Source organism: Acomys minous (genome assembly GCF_964271855.1).
Source record: "Acomys minous genome assembly, chromosome: 6".
In the NCBI taxonomy this organism is placed as follows: Eukaryota; Metazoa; Chordata; class Mammalia; order Rodentia; family Muridae; genus Acomys; species Acomys minous.
In genome coordinates, this window is record NC_140487.1 from 66,179,377 (window position 1) to 66,199,019 (window position 19,643).

General features: G+C 39.2%; 1 gene segment (V, D, J or C); it reads right to left on the bottom strand.

Moving 5' to 3' along the window:
- The window catches only part of LOC311600761 (T-cell receptor beta-1 chain C region-like), a 266,643-nt gene that overhangs the window by 110,094 nt on the left and 136,906 nt on the right, over positions 1-19,643 (bottom strand).

The window sequence follows — 19,643 nt, forward strand, 5'->3', positions numbered from 1 at the left end:
GAATTTGGAGAGGAATCTCCTTGTAAGATTTTGAATAAGGGCCGCAACTCTCCAGTTAACTTTTAAAAAGGCCTAAGCCAATTTATGTGACAAAGCAGTTTTTCAAAATCATTTAAAGTCTTTAAATGATCCACTCTCAATGTGTTACCTTGGTGTTTTAATTTAGAAGGAAAAGCTGAAATCCCAAATATGAATATGGATCAACTTTTTGAACTTTTTCAGGAGCTATTTGCAGACCAGACTGAGATAATTGGGCCTCCAAAAAAGCATAACTTAAAAACACTTGTTGTCCATCCTTCCCAGCAATAAGTATATCATCCATGTAATGAATGATATACAAATCAGTATATTTTTCTCTAACCTTTTGTAAAGCTGTAGCTACAAATTTCTGACATAGGGTGGGGCTGATAACCATTTCCTGAGGCAAAACTCGCCAATGATATCTTTTCATTGGTTCTTTAAAATTCACAAGTGGCACACTGAAAGCAAAGTGATGGCAATCTCTTGGATGCAAGGGAATAGTGAAAAAACAATCCTTACGGTCTATGACTGCAACGCTTCCATAAGTTTCATAGTCTCATTAATTTTTAACTTTTATCTCTGTAAGTAATTTAGCTTATCAGCAGATCACGCCCTGTGTAGACCAGGTGGGAACTCAAGCATTTTGCCTGTGTTAATCCCCAGTGCTGGGATTAAAGGAAGGCACCACCACACCCTGCTGTTCTTCTATTTTAATTCCAGTAAAATCTTTAGAAGTCTCAAGCAAAAATTAATGAGGGAAATAAGAAAATTCTAAGTTCTAGGCAGTTAACTATATTCCCTAGGCTAATTTAGAAAACTATCAACCTCCTAGTTCTGCCTTTACAACCAGCCATGTGTCTGTAACCATCTTGGTTCTGTAAGAGTCGAGCCCGCATGTAGCTAGGAGCAGTGTCTGTAAAATTATCTGGCCCATGGACATTCTAGCCCTGGGCTTGTTTAGCTAGTTTGATCTAAGCTGGAAACTCCAAGCTGTTAAGTGTTTGGTTTTAAGGACAACGCTAGTCTATCTCTCTTTTTTGAGGATCTAAAAATTTTTAGAAATATCTCAAGTAAAAATTAAGCAAAGAAACAAGAAAATTATAAACACCTTGTAGCTAAGGAGTTTGCAATTAACACCATTCCCTAGACCAGTTTGGAAAACTGTTAGTTTCTTACAAGCAGAAATTAAGCAAGGAATTTTTAAGTTTTAGGCAATAATCTCTATTCCTTAGACCGTACTTCTCCAACAAGCCATGTTTTCACAGCCATCCCTGTTCTGTAAGAGTTGAGCCCCACAGGCAGCCAGGAGCAGTGCCTGTATAATGTTTTGGCCCATGGATGCTCCAGCCCTGGGCTTGTTCCCCATGGGTGGCCACTGTGCCTGGGTCCAGGCACCTTAAAAGGCAGGCTTGCTGCTGGCTGGTGCAGCAGAGGCAGTACTCTTACTGCCTCATGCTGTGTGTACCATGCTGGGCTGCACTGTTTTAGAAAACTGGCCAGCAAGGAAAGCTTGGCCCTCTCTCAAAATATAGAAAAATGAAACAATATTTAAATATTTAAACAAATTATAGACATAGACATAAAATTTGACATGACAACCATAAAACAAAGAAACAGTCTGATAGGCAAGACAAAAAGAAGCAGTTTCGAAGCCTTGACAATAAGCAGCATATCTAGGGTCTAAACTATCTTTAACTAAAGCCAAATATATACACCTTTATAGCTCTAAAAGCATAATATAGTGTTTCTGTACTTTTTTTTTTTACCAACTCTATCTCACATTTTTAAATTAACCACTTCTTCCTCAAGAAACCATGGACATACTTCATTGACAAAAATCTAAAAACTTATTCAGTTGTTCATTATTTACCCTTAGTCTTCACATTTGAAGCTGATTTTCCAATGTCTCTTTGAATAAATCTTTGCTGTTGCTCTGTCCCATGTTTGCGGTGCTCACCTTGCCATTTCTCTGCGAAGTGGGTGACTTCGGGGGAAGCATTCCACTTGTCTTTTCACTAGGCCCCTTTCACACAAGTCCATCACTTATTCACTCATTTACAGATCCTTTTGTTTGGGTGCCATATGTCCTGGCCCCTGAGACAAATCGAACCAGGGTTCACCTGAAAGAGAGGGTGCAGATTGAAAGTGGGGACAGAGATGCAAGAAAACTGAGTCAAGACTGGAAATTTCTGATCAAGACTCCCTTTAATGCAGATGAGTAAGTCTCTATATAGGAAGGTCAACAGGACCTAGTCTAATCCCACTTTCCCTAGCCCCCAGGCAAGAATACAATCACCTGAATAGCTCCCTGCAAGAACGTCCTTAATCCTGTGGGTAGTTCCCTGTAAGAGCTTCCCTATTTCTCTGGGCAGTCAATCCAAAGATAGCATAGAACACAAGACCTCCTTCAGCAAGGGTCAACAACTGGAAGGTCACAGCTTGCAGCCTAAGCATGGGATTTCCAACACGGCTGAATTTAGCATGGCTCTTCACACAAAAATTAGACAAGCACACAAGCAAAGTACCACAATAAACATAAAAATAAAATGACCCAACAGTCACGGGGCCATTAATCTCTCTCAACACTAATAGAGTCAACTCTTCAATAAAAATACAAAGTCTAACAGAATGAATGGGTAACTGGGACCCAGTATTCTGCTGCGCAGAAGAAACACACCTCAGCCACAAAGATAAACATTATCTGAGAGTGAAGGGCTAGGAGGAGGTCTTCCAAACAAATAGACACAACAAAAATCTGCAATCTAATAAAATAGAACTTAAACTAAGATTAATCAAAAGAGATGGCGACTTCATACCCATCAAAATATAACTCAACCAAGATGACATCATAATTCTGAACATCTATGCCCCAAATACAAGGGCACCCACACTTGTAAAAGAAGCATTAATAAAGATTGAACCACACACTGATACCCATACATTAATAGAGGGAGTTGTCAACACCCCACTTTCACCAAAGGATAGGTCAACAATACAGAAACTAAACTGAGAAATGATAACACTAATAGTTGTCATGGACCAAATGGACCTAAGAGATCTCTACATAACTTTTCACCCGAACACAAAAGATTATATTTCTTCTCAGCACCTCATGGAACCTTCTCCAAAATTGAATATATAGTAGGTAACAAGGCAAACCTCAAGTAGATCCATACTTATCACCATGAACAAAACTAAAGTCCAAGTAGATTTAAGACCTCAACATAAAACCAGAGACTCTAAATATGTTAGAAGAAAAAAAATGGGGAAGAGCCTGGAATTCATTGGCACAGGAGACAACTTCCTGAACAGAACTCCAGCAGCCCAGGCTCTATGGTCTACAATTAATAAATGGGACCTCATGAGGCTGAGAAGCTTCTATAAGGCAGAAGACACTGTCAACAGAACAAAGCAGCCTACAGATTGGGAAAAGATCTTCATCAACCCTACATCTGACAAAGAACTAATATCCAAAATATATAAAGAGCTCAAGAAATTAATCAACACCAAACCAAATAACCCAATAAAGAAATGGGGCTCAGAACTAAACAGAATTCTCAAGAGAAGAGTATAGAATGACTGAGAAACTCTTAAAGAAATATTCAATGTCCTTAGTCATCAGAGGAATACAAATCAAAGTGACTCTGAGATTTCATTTTACAACCATCAGAATGACCAAGAACAAAAACTCAAATGACATCATATACTGGTGAGCATGTGGAGAAAGGGGACCATTCCTTCAGTGCTGTTGGGAGTGCAAACTTGTAATTCCATTTCTTGCATTGTTTGTTGCAGCTTGCCTTTACAGTTCTTTTAAAATCCTAAATTTTTCATTTACCGAATTCCATCAGTTTGAGGTTTCTTTATTGATTCTATTTCTATTTTCAGGTCTTTAACTATTTTATTTATTTCTTCCCACTGACTGTGTTTTCCTGGATTGCTTTAAAAGATTTCTTGGTTTCTTATTTAATGGCTGCTATCACCTTCATACAGGATGCTGTAAGGTCTTTTTCTTGTGTTTCAGCTATGTTGGAACAGTCAGGGCCTGCTGTGGTAGGGTTGATGGACTCTAGTGGAGAGACATTGTGATGAATGTCATTGATTATGCTCTTATGCTGGCATCTAAGGCATCTTGGACTGAGATGATTATAGGCCTAGGTGCTGATATATTGTTTTGTCTTTGTTGGGTGGATGTATGGTCTTTTGGTTTTGGTTTCCCCTCTGGATTTTAGGATAATGTGATGGCTGTGTGTTGCCTCGCAGGAAATTTTTGATGACCTTCATAAGTGCGGCTACTGGGGTTTCTAGGTAAATTGTATTCTGGGTGCTGAGAGTGGACCTATAGTTTGGGGAATAAGATAGGAGTCTGAAGAGTTTCACAAGAAGGAGATCTGAGTGTTCACCCAGGAGAGTGAAGAGGGAGATCTGCTATCGCACTAGGGTAAGACTAGAGGGTTTAATCCATGTCTCTTGGCAATTCAGCTTTTGTATTTGCAGTGAATGCCTGCAAATATTGGAGATTGTGATAATGGGATAAGTAAGGAGAAGGAAGTTTGGAGATAAAGATCGTTGTGGTTCATTTCTTGTCAGTGAGATTCAAGCATCCTTGCTTGGGCCCGGCTGGCTTGTTACTTAGCTTCTTTGGGTCTGTGAAGTGTATTATGGTTGTCCTATACTATATGGGTGATATCTGGTTATAAGTGAGTACATACTATGTGTGTATTTCTGGTACTGGGTTTCCTCCCCCAGGATGATCTTTTCAAGTCCCATCCATTTGCCTGAAAAATTCATGGTTTCTTTGTTTTTAAGAGCTGAGAAGTATTCCATTGGCAAATGTGTCAGTTTCTATATCTGTTCTTTGATTGAGAGACATATTGTTTGTTTCCAGTTTCTGACTATTAGGAATAAAGATTCTATGAACACAATTGAGCAAACGTTCTTGTGGTGTGGGGAGCACCTTTTAGGTTCATGCCTGGGTCTTGAGGTAGAGAATGTTCTGAGAAAGTACCAGATTGATTTCCATAGCGCTTGTACAAGTTTGCACTCCCACCAGCAATGAGGGAGTGTTTCCCTTTCTCTACATTCTTGCCAGCATGTGCTTTCACTTGAGGTTTTTTTTGTTTGTTTGTTTTGTTTTGTTTTTTTGCTTTAGCCATTGTGATGGTGTAAGATGGAATCTCAAAGTCATTTTGATTTGCATTTCCTTGATGGCAAAGGACATTGAGCATTTCCTTAAGTGTTTCTTGGCCATTCAAAATTCCTCTGTGGAGAATTTCCTCTTTAGTTCTTTACTCCACTTTTAACTGGATTATTTGGTTTGTTGGTGTTTAATGTTTTGAAATCTTTATAGATTTTCAATATTAGCCCTTCTCAAATACAGAGTTGGTGAAAAAGTTTTTCCAGTCTGTAGGCTGACATTTTACTCGGTGACCGTGTCCTTTGCCTTACAGAAGCACTTCAACTCCATGAAGTCCCATTTCATGGAGTTGGTCTTAGAGCCTAAGTTGTTGCTGTTCTGTTCAGGAAGTTGTCCCCTGTGCCAATGAGTTCCAAGGCTGATTCTCACTTTCTTTTCTAATAGATGTAGACTTCGTGGTTTTATGTTGAGGTTTTGATCCACTTGGACTTAATATTTTTGCAATGTGATAAGTACGGATTTATCTTTACTTTTCTACATGTAGATGTAAAATTATATGAGCACCATCTGTTGAAGAGGCTTTGTTTTATCCATTGTATGGTTTTGGTTTCTTTGTCAAAAATCAACTGTTTTGAGGTGTGTGGCTTTATTTCTGGGTTTTCTATTCATTTTAATTGATCAACCAGTCTGCTCCTATCTCACTACAATGCAGTTCTTATTACTAATGCTCTGCAGTACAGCTCAAAATGAGGAATAGAGATAACTCAAAATATTATTTTATTGTATAGGATTGTTTTAGCTATTCTGTTTTTTGTTTTGTTTTGTTTTTCCTCATTATCTTGAGAATTTTTCTTTTATGGCATGTAAAGAACTATGTGGATATTTTGATGGGAGTTGCATTAACTTTATAGAATTATAAAGTCAATATAGACTTTATAGCCTTTTAGTATTATTGCTCTTTAGATAAGACTTCATTACTGTATTGAATGAGTATATATAGAGAAAGCATATAATCATGTCTAGTTTCTGAATTTATTGGTACTACTAGGATTTCTCTCCATTTAGATTGATATTGGCCATGGGTTGGTTGTATAAATCACCTCCAGTATTTTAAAAGATATCTTTTATATCTCTAGTCTTTTCAGGGCTTTTATCATGAAGTAGTGTTGTAGTTTGTCAAAGATATTTCCTTCATCTGATATGACCAAGTGGGTTTTGTTCCTCAGTCTCTGTATGTGGTGGACTATATGACTTTCATACGTTTGAACCATTCTTGCATCTCTGGGTGGAAGCATACTTAATCATGGTGGATTTTTTCAATGTTTTGTTGTTGTTACAGTATGAAAGTCTTTTACCGCAAATTTTTGCAACTATGTTGATTAGGGAAATTGGTCTGTAATTCTATTTCTTTGTTGCATCCTCAGACGGTTTAAGTACCAGTTTAATACTTATAATATTCATTCCTATAAATGAATTCGGCAATATTCCTTCTGTTTCTAATATGGAGAATAATTTGAGGAGTATTGACATTAACTCTTTTCAAAAGTCTTCTATTTCCATGATATTCTTTCTCCTGTTCAGGAGTTTTTTTCTTTTAATTAGATGCTTTGCACTGCAATTTCTATTTCACTTTGTGAGGTTTCCACGGATAACATATATGCTTGGTATTTTTGCTTTGTTTCAAATTTTCAATACCATTGTTAAATTTCCCCTTCATCTTGCTGAATTTCTTACTCAGGCTCTTAGTTGATTTTCTAACATGATTTATGTGCTTATTTGTAACCTTTTAAAGTCATTAAACAATTTTACAAGTAAACTTTCAATTTCTTGACATCTTAACTAGTTTATGCTTAAATTTAGTATTTGTGGAGCTATTGTTTTTTAAGGTGATGTGCTAGTGTGTGTGTGTGTGTGTGTGTGTGTGTGTATTCTTGTTTTTTTTTTTTTTTGTGGTACAAGTGCCTATTACCTTTCTGACCAAACACACATATGCACCTCAAAACAAAACAAAAACAAACAACCACAAACCAGAAACAAAATATGAGAAAAATCTATCCCAGAAACTACACTTTGTTAGTTGTTCCTTTTATTGCTTTATTTAATATACCTGAAAAGGCATTTAAGAGTGAAAAGAATTTCTCTTTGTTCACAGTTTTAGGACAGGCCATCATTGTGGGAGGATTGCAGGTATTGTCCCAGGTGAAATTAGTCTTGAGGGGCTTTACCCCTTGGAAACACCATGGATGCCTCACTGAGATGGACATTGTGATAGACCAGAAGGAGCCATCCTGGGTCTGTAATTCAGGAAACAGCCTGGGCACTCCAGCAGGCTATTGTGTTCTTAATCAAACATCTATGGGAGAAGGGAACCAGAGGAGAGATCAAGGATTGCCTCCCTAGAGAGATACAGGCAGAGAGGCAGAGAAGATGGCTGCAGGTTTGGACCACAAGAGTGTGGATGGAACGCTTCTATCAGGGAGAGGATCAGCATGCGGGCCCAGAGACACCAAGGGATCCTTCCCGTGAAAATGATAGCCAGAAGGTTTATTCTTTTTCCCTTTAACCTATTTTCCCTCCTGTATAGGATAGCTGGGTTGTATAATAAAGTCTAATTGATAAAAACACAAAACAAAACACAAAACAAAAAACCCAGAGCCAGCACATCATAGCATGATAGCTGTGGCAACAGGAACTTTTGATGGTTTGTGATATTATATGCACAGTCAAGTGGTAGATATGATGAATGTTAGAACTTGCTGTTTTCCTTTTAACTCAGTCTGTACACAGCACACTGAATGATACTACTCACCTTCAGGGTGATTATCTCCACACCAATTAACTTCCAGAAACAATTCTTCACAGTAGCTTCAATGGTTATAATATGTGTAATCTCTCATAAGGATACAGAAAAGGTTGTCTCCAATGTGATTCTGTACCATGCCTAATTGGCAATAAATATTAAGGGGCACACCTGAAGAATTCAAGTCAGCCAGAATTAGCCAGAACGCAGCCATGCTAAACCTTTATTAAATATCTATGCCAAGCTGAGATAAGTTAAGAAAAATTTCCACTGCTGCATCCCATTGCTTCTACACCAACTTACTTGGAATCCAATAGCTCAAGAATAACCGCACCTTCAAGACCACCCTAACATGTGCTAAGGCCAAGGGCCTCCAGGCTGCCCCCTCCCCTCTGAGATGCTCCCTCACTCCTTCCTGGGCTCCATTCAATTTACCCAATCCCCTTAGAGGTTAATTTTGTTAGCCAGGTACGTTTGTACTAATTTCTGTTGCCGAATTGTGCTTCTATAAAGGGTATTTAAACTCACTGCTTTGGCTACCTGGGGTCCTTCAACTCTTCTGAGCTTGACGGACCACGACATGTTGGTTTAATTAAAATTTCTTTGCTTTTGCATTGACTCTGGCTCTCAATGGGCTTCCAGGAATAGACTCTGACGACCTGAGTCTAACATACCTACCAAACTGCAGAGGATATAGAAATACTTAAATTGCTTAAAGTTATCTTCTGTGTTACATAAAATGACCAAAAATGTAGACTAAATTTTGAAGTCAATACTCTTCTAGAGTATGGTAAAAATTGTAAATAAACACCCAATAGAAGGGAACAAAATTGGCAAAGAAAACACAAGATTTAAGTTAAGGAATGATTAGAAATAGTGAGTAAAAAAGAAAATGATTTAAGTTTTCCTTCCTACAAAAAAATCTCCTAATCCAATAAAGAAAATTAAGAAATGTATACAAAGAGAAATTTTAAAAAGCATTTTAAAAATAGGATACTTCATAATTAGAGTAGAGAAGACAGTAAAAAGTAAAAGAAATAGAAGACAAAAGCCTTATACAAAAACAAGCTGTTGCATCAGCTAATCATTAGTGTCACTAATCAGGCAACAATGCAGTCACCTCTGAAGGTCCTGATGATGGCTGGAAAACAGGCTACACGACTGCTACCAACAGGACTCAAGCCACCTAAGTCACTTGTGCACCTTGTGCGCATGCGTATGTACCTCCTGCACATGCGCTAGATAGTTTATAAAGGGAATTCCTCCCATTTTTCTCTCTCTCTCTCTCCACATGTGTTTTCAGATATAGTCTCTGTATTCCCATATTAAACTTCTTAAGTGGATTTGTGGCATTGCGTGATTCCATCCCTTGGTACAGCTTTTAACAATTAGGTACCAAAATATAGATGTTTACCATTGATGGTTCATCAATTAATTTTGGAATCCTCTATATTTATTTCCACTTGAACAAGTTCTGAATCCAGACTAATCAAGAGCTCGTATGCTTCAAAATGCATACACTTTGGGAGTTTTATTTTTGTACACTAGGAAACCCTGATGGCTTCCCCAAGCTTTGTGTTCTATACTCAGGGGAAGTTCTCTCTCACTCCGTGGACTTCCTAGCTCCTGTAACTTCCGTGACTTATATTAAAGCAGTGAAGTGCCCTGAAAATTTTTTGAACATGCGAGGCAGCAAAAAATGATGCAAAATGTAATAGAGTATCATTCTCGGTGCTTTCAACCCTGTCCATAATTATAAACTCTCTATCTGGGACTTCACTGCAGAAATCAAGTGCTGTGTTAGTTAGTCTTTTTTTTTTTTTTTTTTTTTTTTTTAATTTTATTTTATTTTTTATTAATTTATTCTTGTTACATCTCAATGGTTATCCCTTCCCTTGTATCCTCCCGTTCTTCCCTCCCTCCCATTTTCCCCTTACTCCCCACCCCTATGACTGTTCCTGAGGGGGATTACCTCCCCCTCTATATGTTCATAGGGTATCAAGACTCTTCTTGGTAACCTGCTGTCCTTCCTCTGAGTGCCATCAGGTCTCCCCCTCCAGGGGACGTGGTCAAAGGTGAGGCACCAGAGTATGTGAGAAAGTAATATCCCACTCTCCACTCTACTGTGGAGAGTGTTCCGTCCATTGGCTAGATCTGGGTAGGGGTTTAAGGTTTACCGCCTGTATTGTCCTTGGCTGGTGCCTTAGTTTGAGCGGGACCCCTATGCCCAAATCTGCCTATCATAATGTTCTACTTGTAGGCTTCTAGGACCCTCTGGGTCCTTCTACTTTGCCTTTCCCCCATGATTCTCTCATCTAGAATCCCACTAGAATGTCCTCTCCTCTGTCTCAGTTTCCTGGTAAGTGAAGGCTTTCGTGGGACATGCCCCTTGGGCTAATATGCAGATATAAGTGAGTATATACCATTTGAGTCTTTCTGCTTCTGGGTTAACTCACTCATTATGATCATTTCTAGCTCAATCCATTTATCCACAAATTTCGGGAAGTCCTTGTTTTTAATAGCTGAATAGTATTCCATAGTGTATATGTACCACAGTTTCTTTATCCATTCTTCTATTGAGGGACATTTCGGCTGTTTCCATGTTCTGGCTATTATGAATAAGGCTGCTATGAACATGGTTGAGCAAATTTTCTTGTTGTGTGCTGGAGCATCATCTGGATATATTCCAAGGAGTGGAATAGCTGGGTCTTGAGGAAGCCCTATTCCCATTTTTCTGAGATAGCACCAGATAGATTTCCAAAGTGGTTGTACTAGTTTGCATTCCCACCAGCAATGAAGGAGTGTTCCTCTCTCCCCACATCCTCGCCAGCATGTGGTGTCGCTTGAATTTTTGATCTTAGCCATTCTGATGGGTGTAAGATGGAATCTCAGAGTTGTTTTGATTTGCATTTCCCTGATGACTAAGGAGGTTGAGCATTTCTTTAAGTGTTTCTCAGCCATTTGATATTCCTCTGTTGAGAATTCTCTGTTTAGTTCCATGCCCCATTTCTCGATTGGGTTATTTGGTTTGGTGGTATTTAATTTCTTGAGTTCCTTATATATTTTGGATATTAGACCTTTGTCAGACTTAGGGTTGGTGAAGATCTTTTCCCAGTCTGTAGACTGTCGCTTTGTTCTCTTTACAGTGTCTCCTGCCTTACAGAAGCTTCTCAGCCTCATGAGGTCCCATTTATTAATTGTTGACATTAATGTCTGGGCTGTTGGTGTTCTGTTCAGGAAGTTGTCTCCTGTGCCAATATGTTCCAAGCTCTTTCCCATTTTTTCTTCTAAGTGACTTAGTGTCTCTGGTTTTATGTTGAGGTCTTTAATCCACTTGGATTTGAGTTTTGTACAAGGTGACAAATATGGGTCCAGTTGCATTTTTTTACACATAGACATCCAGTTAGACCAGCACCATTTGTTGAAGATGCTATCCCTTTTCCATCGAATGGATTTAGCTTCTTTGTCAAAAATCAAATGACCATATGTGTGTGGATTCATATCTGGGTCTTCGATTCGATTCCACTGATCAACCAGCCTGTTGCTGTGCCAGTACCATGCTGTTTTAATTACTATTGCTTTATAGTACAGTTTGAGATCAGGTATGGAGACTCCTCCAGAGCACCTTTTATTGTACAAGATTGTTTTAGCTATTCTGGGTTTTTTGTTTTTCCATATGAAGTTCAGAATTGAACTTTCAATGTCTTTAAAAAATTGTGTAGGTATTTTGATAGGGATTGCATTGAATCTGTAGATTGCTTTTGGTAGGATGGCCATTTTTATTATGTTAATTCTCCCTATCCATGAGCAAGGTAGATCCTTCCATCTTCTCATGTCATCTTCAATCTCTTTCTTTAGGGTTTTGAAATTTTTTTCAAACAGGTCCTTCACTTGCTTAGTTAGAGTAACTCCTAAGTACTTTATATTGCTTGTAGCTAATGTGAAGGGTGTAGTTTTCCTAATTTCTTCCTCTGCAAGCTTGTCATTTGTGTATAGGAAGGCTACAGACTTTTTTGAGTTAATTTTGTATCCAGCCAATTTGCTGAAGGTGTTTATCAGCTGTAGGAGTTCTCTGGTGGAATTTTGAGGGTCACTTATGTAGACTATCATATCATCTGCAAATAGGGATAATTTGACTTCTTCCTTTCCCATTTGAATACCCTTGATCTCCTTATGTTGTCTTATTGCTCTGGCTAGAACTTCGAGTACTATATTGAAAAGATATGGAGAGAGTGGGCAGCCTTGCCTTGTTCCTGATTTTAGAGGAATTTCCTTGAGTATCTCACCATTTACTTTGATTTTGGCTATTGGCTTCCTATATATAGCCTTTATTATGTTGAGGAAAGTGCCTTGTATTCCCGATCTCTCTAAAACTTTAAACATGAATGGGTGTTGGATTTTATCAAATGCTTTTTCTGCATCCAAAGAGATGATCATGTGGTTTTTTATTTTCAGTTTGTTTATGTGGTGGATTACGTTGATGGATTTCCGTATATTAAACCATCCCTGCATGCCCGGCATGAAGCCTACTTGGTCATGATGAATGATATCTTTAATGTGCTCTTGTATTCGTTTCGCAAGTATTTTATTTAGAATTTTTGCATCGATGTTCATCAGAGAAATTGGTCTGAAATTCTCTTTCTTTGTTGAGTCTTTGTGAGGTTTAGGTATCAATGAGACTATGGCCTCATAGAATGAGTTTGGTAATGTTCCATCCCTTTCTATTTTTTGGAGTAGCTTGAAGAGTATCGGTATTAGCTCGCCCTTGAAGGTCTGGTAGAATTCTGCACTGAAGCCATCTGGCCCTGGGCTTTTTTTGGTTGGGAGACTATCAATGATTACTTCAATTTCTGTAGGGGAAATAGGGCCATTTAGCTTGTTTATCTGTTCTTCACTCAACTTTGGCAAGTGAAATTGATCAAGAAAATCGTCCATTTCCCTTAGATTTTCAAATTTTGTGGCATATATGCCTTCAAAGTAGGATCTTATGATTCTTTGTATTTCTTCAGTGTCTGTTGTTATGTCTCCCTTTTCATTCCTGATTTTGTTGATTTCAATACTGTCTCTCTGCCTTTTAGTTAGTTTGGCTAATGGTCTGTCTATCTTGTTGACTTTCTCAAAGAACCAGCTCTTGGTTCTGTTGATTCTTTGGACTGTTTTTTTAGTTTCTATTTTGTTAATTTCACCCCTGAGTTTGATTATTTCCAGACGTCTACTCCTTTTGGGTGTTTCTGTTTCTTTTTTTTCTAGGGCTTCCAGTTGTGTCGTTAAGGTGTTTATGTGTGATGCTTCCAATTTCTTTTTAAAGGCACTTAGTGCTATGAATTTTCCTCTTAGCACTGCTTTCAATGTATCCCACAAATTTGGGTATGTTGTTCCTTCATTTTCATTGAATTTCAGAAACTCCTTGATTTCTTTCTTTATTTCTTCCCTGACCCAGGTGTCATTTAGCAGAGAGTTGTTTAATTTCCACATACGTGTAGGCTTTTTGTTATTTCTGTTGTTGTTGAATTGCAGTCTAAGCCCATGATGATCTGATAGGATACAAGGTATTATTTCAGTCCTCTTGTATCTGTTGAGGCTTTCTTTGTGAACTATGATGTGATCAATTTTGGAGAAGGTTCCATGGGGTGCAGAGAAGAAGGTATATTCTTTCTTGTTTGGGTGAAAGGTTCTATAGATATCTGTTAGATCCATTTGACCCATGGCATTGGTTAATGATGTTATTTCTCGGCTTAGTTTCTGTTTCGATGACTTGTCCTTCAGTGAGAGTGGGGTGTTGAAGTCTCCCACTATTATTGTGTGGGGATCGATGTGTGGTTTAAGCCTTTTTAGCAGATCTTTTACAAATGTGGGTGCCCTTGTATTGGGAGCATAGATGTTCAGAATTGTGATGTCATCTTGGTTGACTTTACCTTTGATGAGTATGAAGTGTCCATCCTCATCCCTTTTGATTAATCTTGGTTGAAAGTCTATTTTGTTCGATATTAAAATGGCTACGCCTGCTTGCTTCTTGTGACCATTTGCTTGGAATATTTTTTTCCAACCTTTTATCCTGAGGTAATGCCTATCATTATGGGTGAGATGTGTTTCTTGAATGCAGAAGAATGTTGGATCCTGTTTATGCACCCATTCAGTTAGTCTGTGTCTTTTTATTGGAGAATTGAGACCATTGATGTTGAGAGATATTAACGACCAGTTACTATTAAGAGTCTTAAATTTGATGTTGGTTCCAGTTGAGCGTTTGTGTAGTTGTGTTTTTGCCATGGTATAGTTATCTATTTCCTGAGTAGTTTTGGTTGTAGCTTGCCCCTTTGGGATGGAGTTTTCCTTCTAGTATCTTCTGTAAAGCTGGATTTGTGGATAGGTACTGTTTGAATTTGGTTTTGTCATGAAATATTTTGTTTTCTCCATCAATGGTTATTGATAGTTTTGCTGGGTAAAGTAGTCTGGCCTGGCATCTGTGGTCTCTTAGGGTTTGCAGGATCTCTGTCCAGGCCCTTCTGGCTTTGATGGTCTCTGCTGAGAAGTCGGGTGTAATTCTGATAGGTTTGCCATTAAATGTTATTTGGCCCTTTTCCCTTGCAGCTTTTAATATTTTTTCTTTGTTCTGTATGTTTTGTGTTTTGATTATTATGTGACGGGCAGTTTTTCTTTTCTGGTCAATTCTATTTGGTGTTCTGTATGCCTCTTGTATATTTATAGGCATCCCTTTCTTTAGATTGGGGAAATTCTCTTCTATGATTTTGTTCAGAATAGTTTCTGGGCCTTGGAGTCTGATATCTTCTCTTTCTTCAATGCCTATTATCCTCAGATTTCTTCTTTTCATGGTGTCCTTAATTTCTTGGATGTTTTGTGTCAGGAGTTTTCCAGATTTGGCATTTTCTTTAATGGTTGCTTCAAGATCTGAGATTGTATCTTCTAGATTTGAGATTCGTTCTTCCATCTCTTGGATTCTGTTAGAAAAGCTCAGCACTGTGTCATTCGCCTTCTTCTCTGAGACCTCACGTTCTCGTTTTTCTTCTGTCTGTGTGTTTATCATTGAATCCATTTTCATCTTCATATCTTGAACAGATTTTTTTATTTCTTTCATTTGGTTGTTTATATTTTCCTGAAAATTTTCCAGTTCCACTCTATGTGTTTCTTTTATGTCTCGCACCTGCTTCATTGCTTCTTCCTGCATCTGATTTCTAATTTTAATTGCTTCCTCCATTACCATCCTCATTACCAGGGATTTGAGGTCATTTTCTTGTGTTTCCATTGTATGTGAGTTCTCCGGATTGTTTTCTTTGGGATAGCTGGGAACTGGAGACTCCATGTTGTTTTGGGGTTTTTTGCGTATGCTTTTACGCTGTCCCTTAGACATTTTGCCGTCTCTGTTTTTTTTTTTGGTAACTTCCAGAGTTGAGTGGAGGGGGTCTGGTGATAGATTCACTTGTTTTCTCACGATTTCCGTAGGCTGGAAGCCCTGATACTTCACTTGTGTGAATGGCGGGAGGTTAGCCCTGTCGTTTTGGGCTCTCACCGCCAGTGATCCTCAGCTCCCCTTTGCTGTGGGTCCTGCAATCGTTCTGTGTCTTTGAATGATCGTTGGGTCAGGCCAAGGTATCCACAACCTTTTGGGTCCCCTGCCAAGTCCAGCCAGGGATACTGGGCCTGAACCACGCGTGGAGCTCAGCTAGTTTCTCAGGGCCTGAACCGTCTGCCACAGCAGGAGAATTGCGACTGTACTGAGCAAGCACCCAGGGTGGAAGTGAGCGCCCTGCCCAGTTTGCGTCACAGCAGGAAAACCAAGTCTGCGCTGAGCACACACCCAGGGTATATCTGAGCGCTCCGCCCAGTCCGTGTCACAGCAGGAAAACTGCTGCAGCCCTGAGCAAGCACTCAGAGTATAACTGAGAGCTCCGCCCAGCCCGCGTCACAGCAGGAAAACTGCCGCAGCACTGAGCAAGCTCCCAGAATATAACTGAGAGCTCCGCCCAGCCTGTGTCACAGCAGGAAAACTGCCACAGCCCTGAGCAAGCACCCAGAGTATAACTGAGAACTCCGCCCAGCTCGTGTCACAGCAGGGAAACTGTGTCTGTGCTGAGCCAGAGCCCAGGGTAGAAGCGGGCACCCCGCCCAGCCTGCGTTACAGTAGAGGAGCTGCGCCTCGGGCAGAATTGCCCGCCGAGCCGAGCCCGCCTCTCCTCAGCACAGGTCACTGAGGAAACCCAGGACTCCGGGGCCGAACCGTCCGCTGAGTCCAGCCTGGGTCTCAAGGCCACGCGACCCAAATCCTGCCCAGAGTCCCCTCGCCCGTCCACCGCACTAATCGCCTCCACTGGAAGGCTCTGAGCTGCAAACCTCAGCCACCGCCTCTGTCGCCGCTGGAACCGCCGTCGCTGGTGCCCGAGCCACTGGGGGAGCCGCTGGTAGCACTGCTGTCCCAAAAGCCGCCGCCGCTCTGATCCGAGAAAGTCCTCGTTCCTCCCGTGTGCAGGGGGAGGCAGGTCCTCCGCACCCTGGTCCCTCTGAACCGTGGAGCACTTCTGCTGCCGTGGTGTGGGGACCTTGGTGTTCCTGGCTCAGAAATCTGTGCAATTCCCTGAATTGTTCGCTGGAGCTTTCAAACACGGTCCACACTGCTCGCCGCCATCTTGGATCTCCCGTGTTAGTTAGTCTTAATTGTCAATTTCACACAGCCTAAAACCACCTGGGAAGAGAGGTACAATGCAGTGGTGATGATGCGTTATCACAGGGACACTTCTCCACCTTCACTGCACCACATCCGATCCCTTTGGTGCCCTGTCTTGTCCTAGAAGTGCAGTATTTTTTTCTCTATCCATGTTTATATACCAAAGAATTGTTTATTAAACTCTGTGGGATAATCTGAGAGTTCTAGGCTCTATTCAAAGAATAATACAGAAAACAAAATATTTTCATGCCGCATTTTTCCCAAGAAGTGTTTTTTTTTTCATTCAAGCCATGTTTACTTACTCTAGAAATATTTTTTCAAATCTGTGGGTAATTCCAAGTAATATAGAACATAGTGTCAAGCGTTTTTTTGGTCATATAACTTTACATTGAGTGCTTCCACGCTCAAATGAGGAACAGGGATGGAAGATAGAAAATACATGACTGCAATTCTCTGTATGTTATCACTGTGGATGTGACAAGGTGCTAAAACAGAGTGTAACGTTTCTATGCTGTTAAGTTCAAGTACCCTGGGCAGAATCTCTGACGAGATTCTGATACAGCAAACATCTTAATAAGAAGCAACTATGAGAAGGTAAGATGACAAATGCTTCCATTACCACTTTTTGAGTTTATTGTAAAAAATATATGTACATAAATTTCCTCCTTTAAATTAATCCTGACTGTAAAACTTGAAATGAAGGGTAGAATCAATACCTGCATTATTACAGTACAGATGATTTATGTTTTTGAAAGAAAATGGTATTTTCTAAATATTATTGACAGAACACATTGTAAATCAATATTAACGATCTATGTACATTACAACCGAATAATTCTACTTTTTTCATGTTTTAATAAATTTATTTTTATTCTTTACTTTGACCATTGAGCCCTTTTTGAGGTCTCAAATGGGATTTTTTTTAACCTATTAAATAATATGCACAAGTACCACTAAGTATTGTGTCTAGCAATAACACTTACTCAGTAAATATTGGCTGTAATTCTAAATGTAGTACTGTTGTTATGTATAAAATCACAACCGACTAGATGTGGCAGATGAGGTTGTGGAAACCAGTGCTACTTCTGGGTAAACCTAGACTAGGAGACAAATACGACAATTGCTTACCTAGTCGAAGCAGCGAGGTCCAGTTGGGGCTGAGGCTTACAAAATCATGGTGGATGAAACTGAGCCCAATCCTAAAAATGGGTCCTGAGGAAATTTTATGAAAATAGACAATGAGTTATCCAGAATTGATTCCTTAACTTTTTAATCAAGAAGGTGCCATGAAGTCTCACATATAATTCTACTTTTTAACATTAATAGTTTAACTATTAATGTATATATATATATATATATATATATATATATAATATGAGTGAAATAACAAAAAGAAAGAAAAATACCACTAGTAACTAGTGAAATTTCCATAACATCAATACCTAAGTTGGAAAAAGGAATTGGACAATAGAAAAATATCAGTATAATATTGAGAAATAAATTTAGGTACTGAAACTATTTTTTGTTTTATCATAGGCTGAAGAGATTATTCGGTATTTAAAAACCAGGTTTTTGTTTTGTTTTGTTTTGTTTTTTTTACCTCTATAATGAGCAAGTAATTTGTTTTATTTTTTATTTTTTTTATTAATTTATTCTTGTTACATCTCAATGGTTATCCCATCCCTTGTATCCTCTCATTCCTCCCTCCCTCCCATTTTCCCCTTATTCCCCTCCGCTATGACTGTTCCTGAGGGGGATTACCTCCCCCTGTATATGTTCATAGGGTATCAAGTCTCTTCTTGGTAACCTGCTGTCCTTCCTCTGAGTGCCACCAGGTCTCCCCCTCTAGGGGACATGGTCAAAGGTGAGGCACTAGAGTATGTGAGAAAGTCATATCCCACTCTCCACTAATTTGTTTTATATACAGAATTTAATCTCATTTTTTAATTTTTTGAGACTATAATATAATTGCATCATTATCCTTTCTCTTTCTTCCCTTTGAACCTCTCCATATAGTCCTACTTTCTCTTTCAAATACATGTCCAATTCTGTTAATATATGTACATGTGTACACATACGTACACATTTTAAATATATCCTGCTTAGTCAGTATTGTGTTATTTGTATGTATGTTTCAGGACTGACATTTTAAGTTCTTTTAATAGATTGTTTGTGAATTCCATATTATGCACCACAATTCCATTCATCTCCCAACTCTTTATATCTGCCCTCTGCCCATACAACCTCCCTCTGGGGAAAAACGTTGTGAAATCTGAAGTTTATCACAGTGCATCACATAGTATGCCCTTTTGTCCAGACATCTGTTTCTTTTTTCTGCCTTTTCTCTTTTTATTTGCTTATTTTTAAATGATGTCATTGTTTATGTACTTACTCAATCACTTTAAAGTCTGATCCCAGATCACTCCCTCCTCTCCTGCAAGTCCCGCTCTTGTACCACCCTCTCTCCTTCCCCCTTTCCTTCTTCTGAGAAAATGGGAGGCCCCAAAGCGGTGCCAACCCATCCTAGCACCTCAGGTCGCAGCAGGAATAAGCTCTTAGCGTATGAAGTCTCAAAAAGAAAAAAATCACTATCATTCTCTTTTTATAAGAGGGAAAGTAGCATGTGGAGAAACCCTTGAGCTCGTTCAATGCTATATGTAGTAGTGATAAAACAGCAAAAGCGAGTTTCATATTGGGTGTGACTTCATGAGTTCACATCCTTCCACATGGTGTTTCGCAGCATCTAGGAGGACGTTCTGTTGTACAGTGTGCTCCTGCGGCAGGAGAGAACGCAAAGCAGCATAGTGAGCACAGCTTACCTGGGGAGGCAGTCCCCAGACTAATCATCTGCTTGGTGAAGGGAATGGTAACCTAATACTCACTGCATGTCTCTGTTCTACCTCTCCCACTCCAATAATAATCACTCTAGAGGGGAGAGTAAACCAGTATGAAAATGTCTGCATAGCTATCATAGGTGCGCATAGAGATCTTCTTATCATGGATAAATA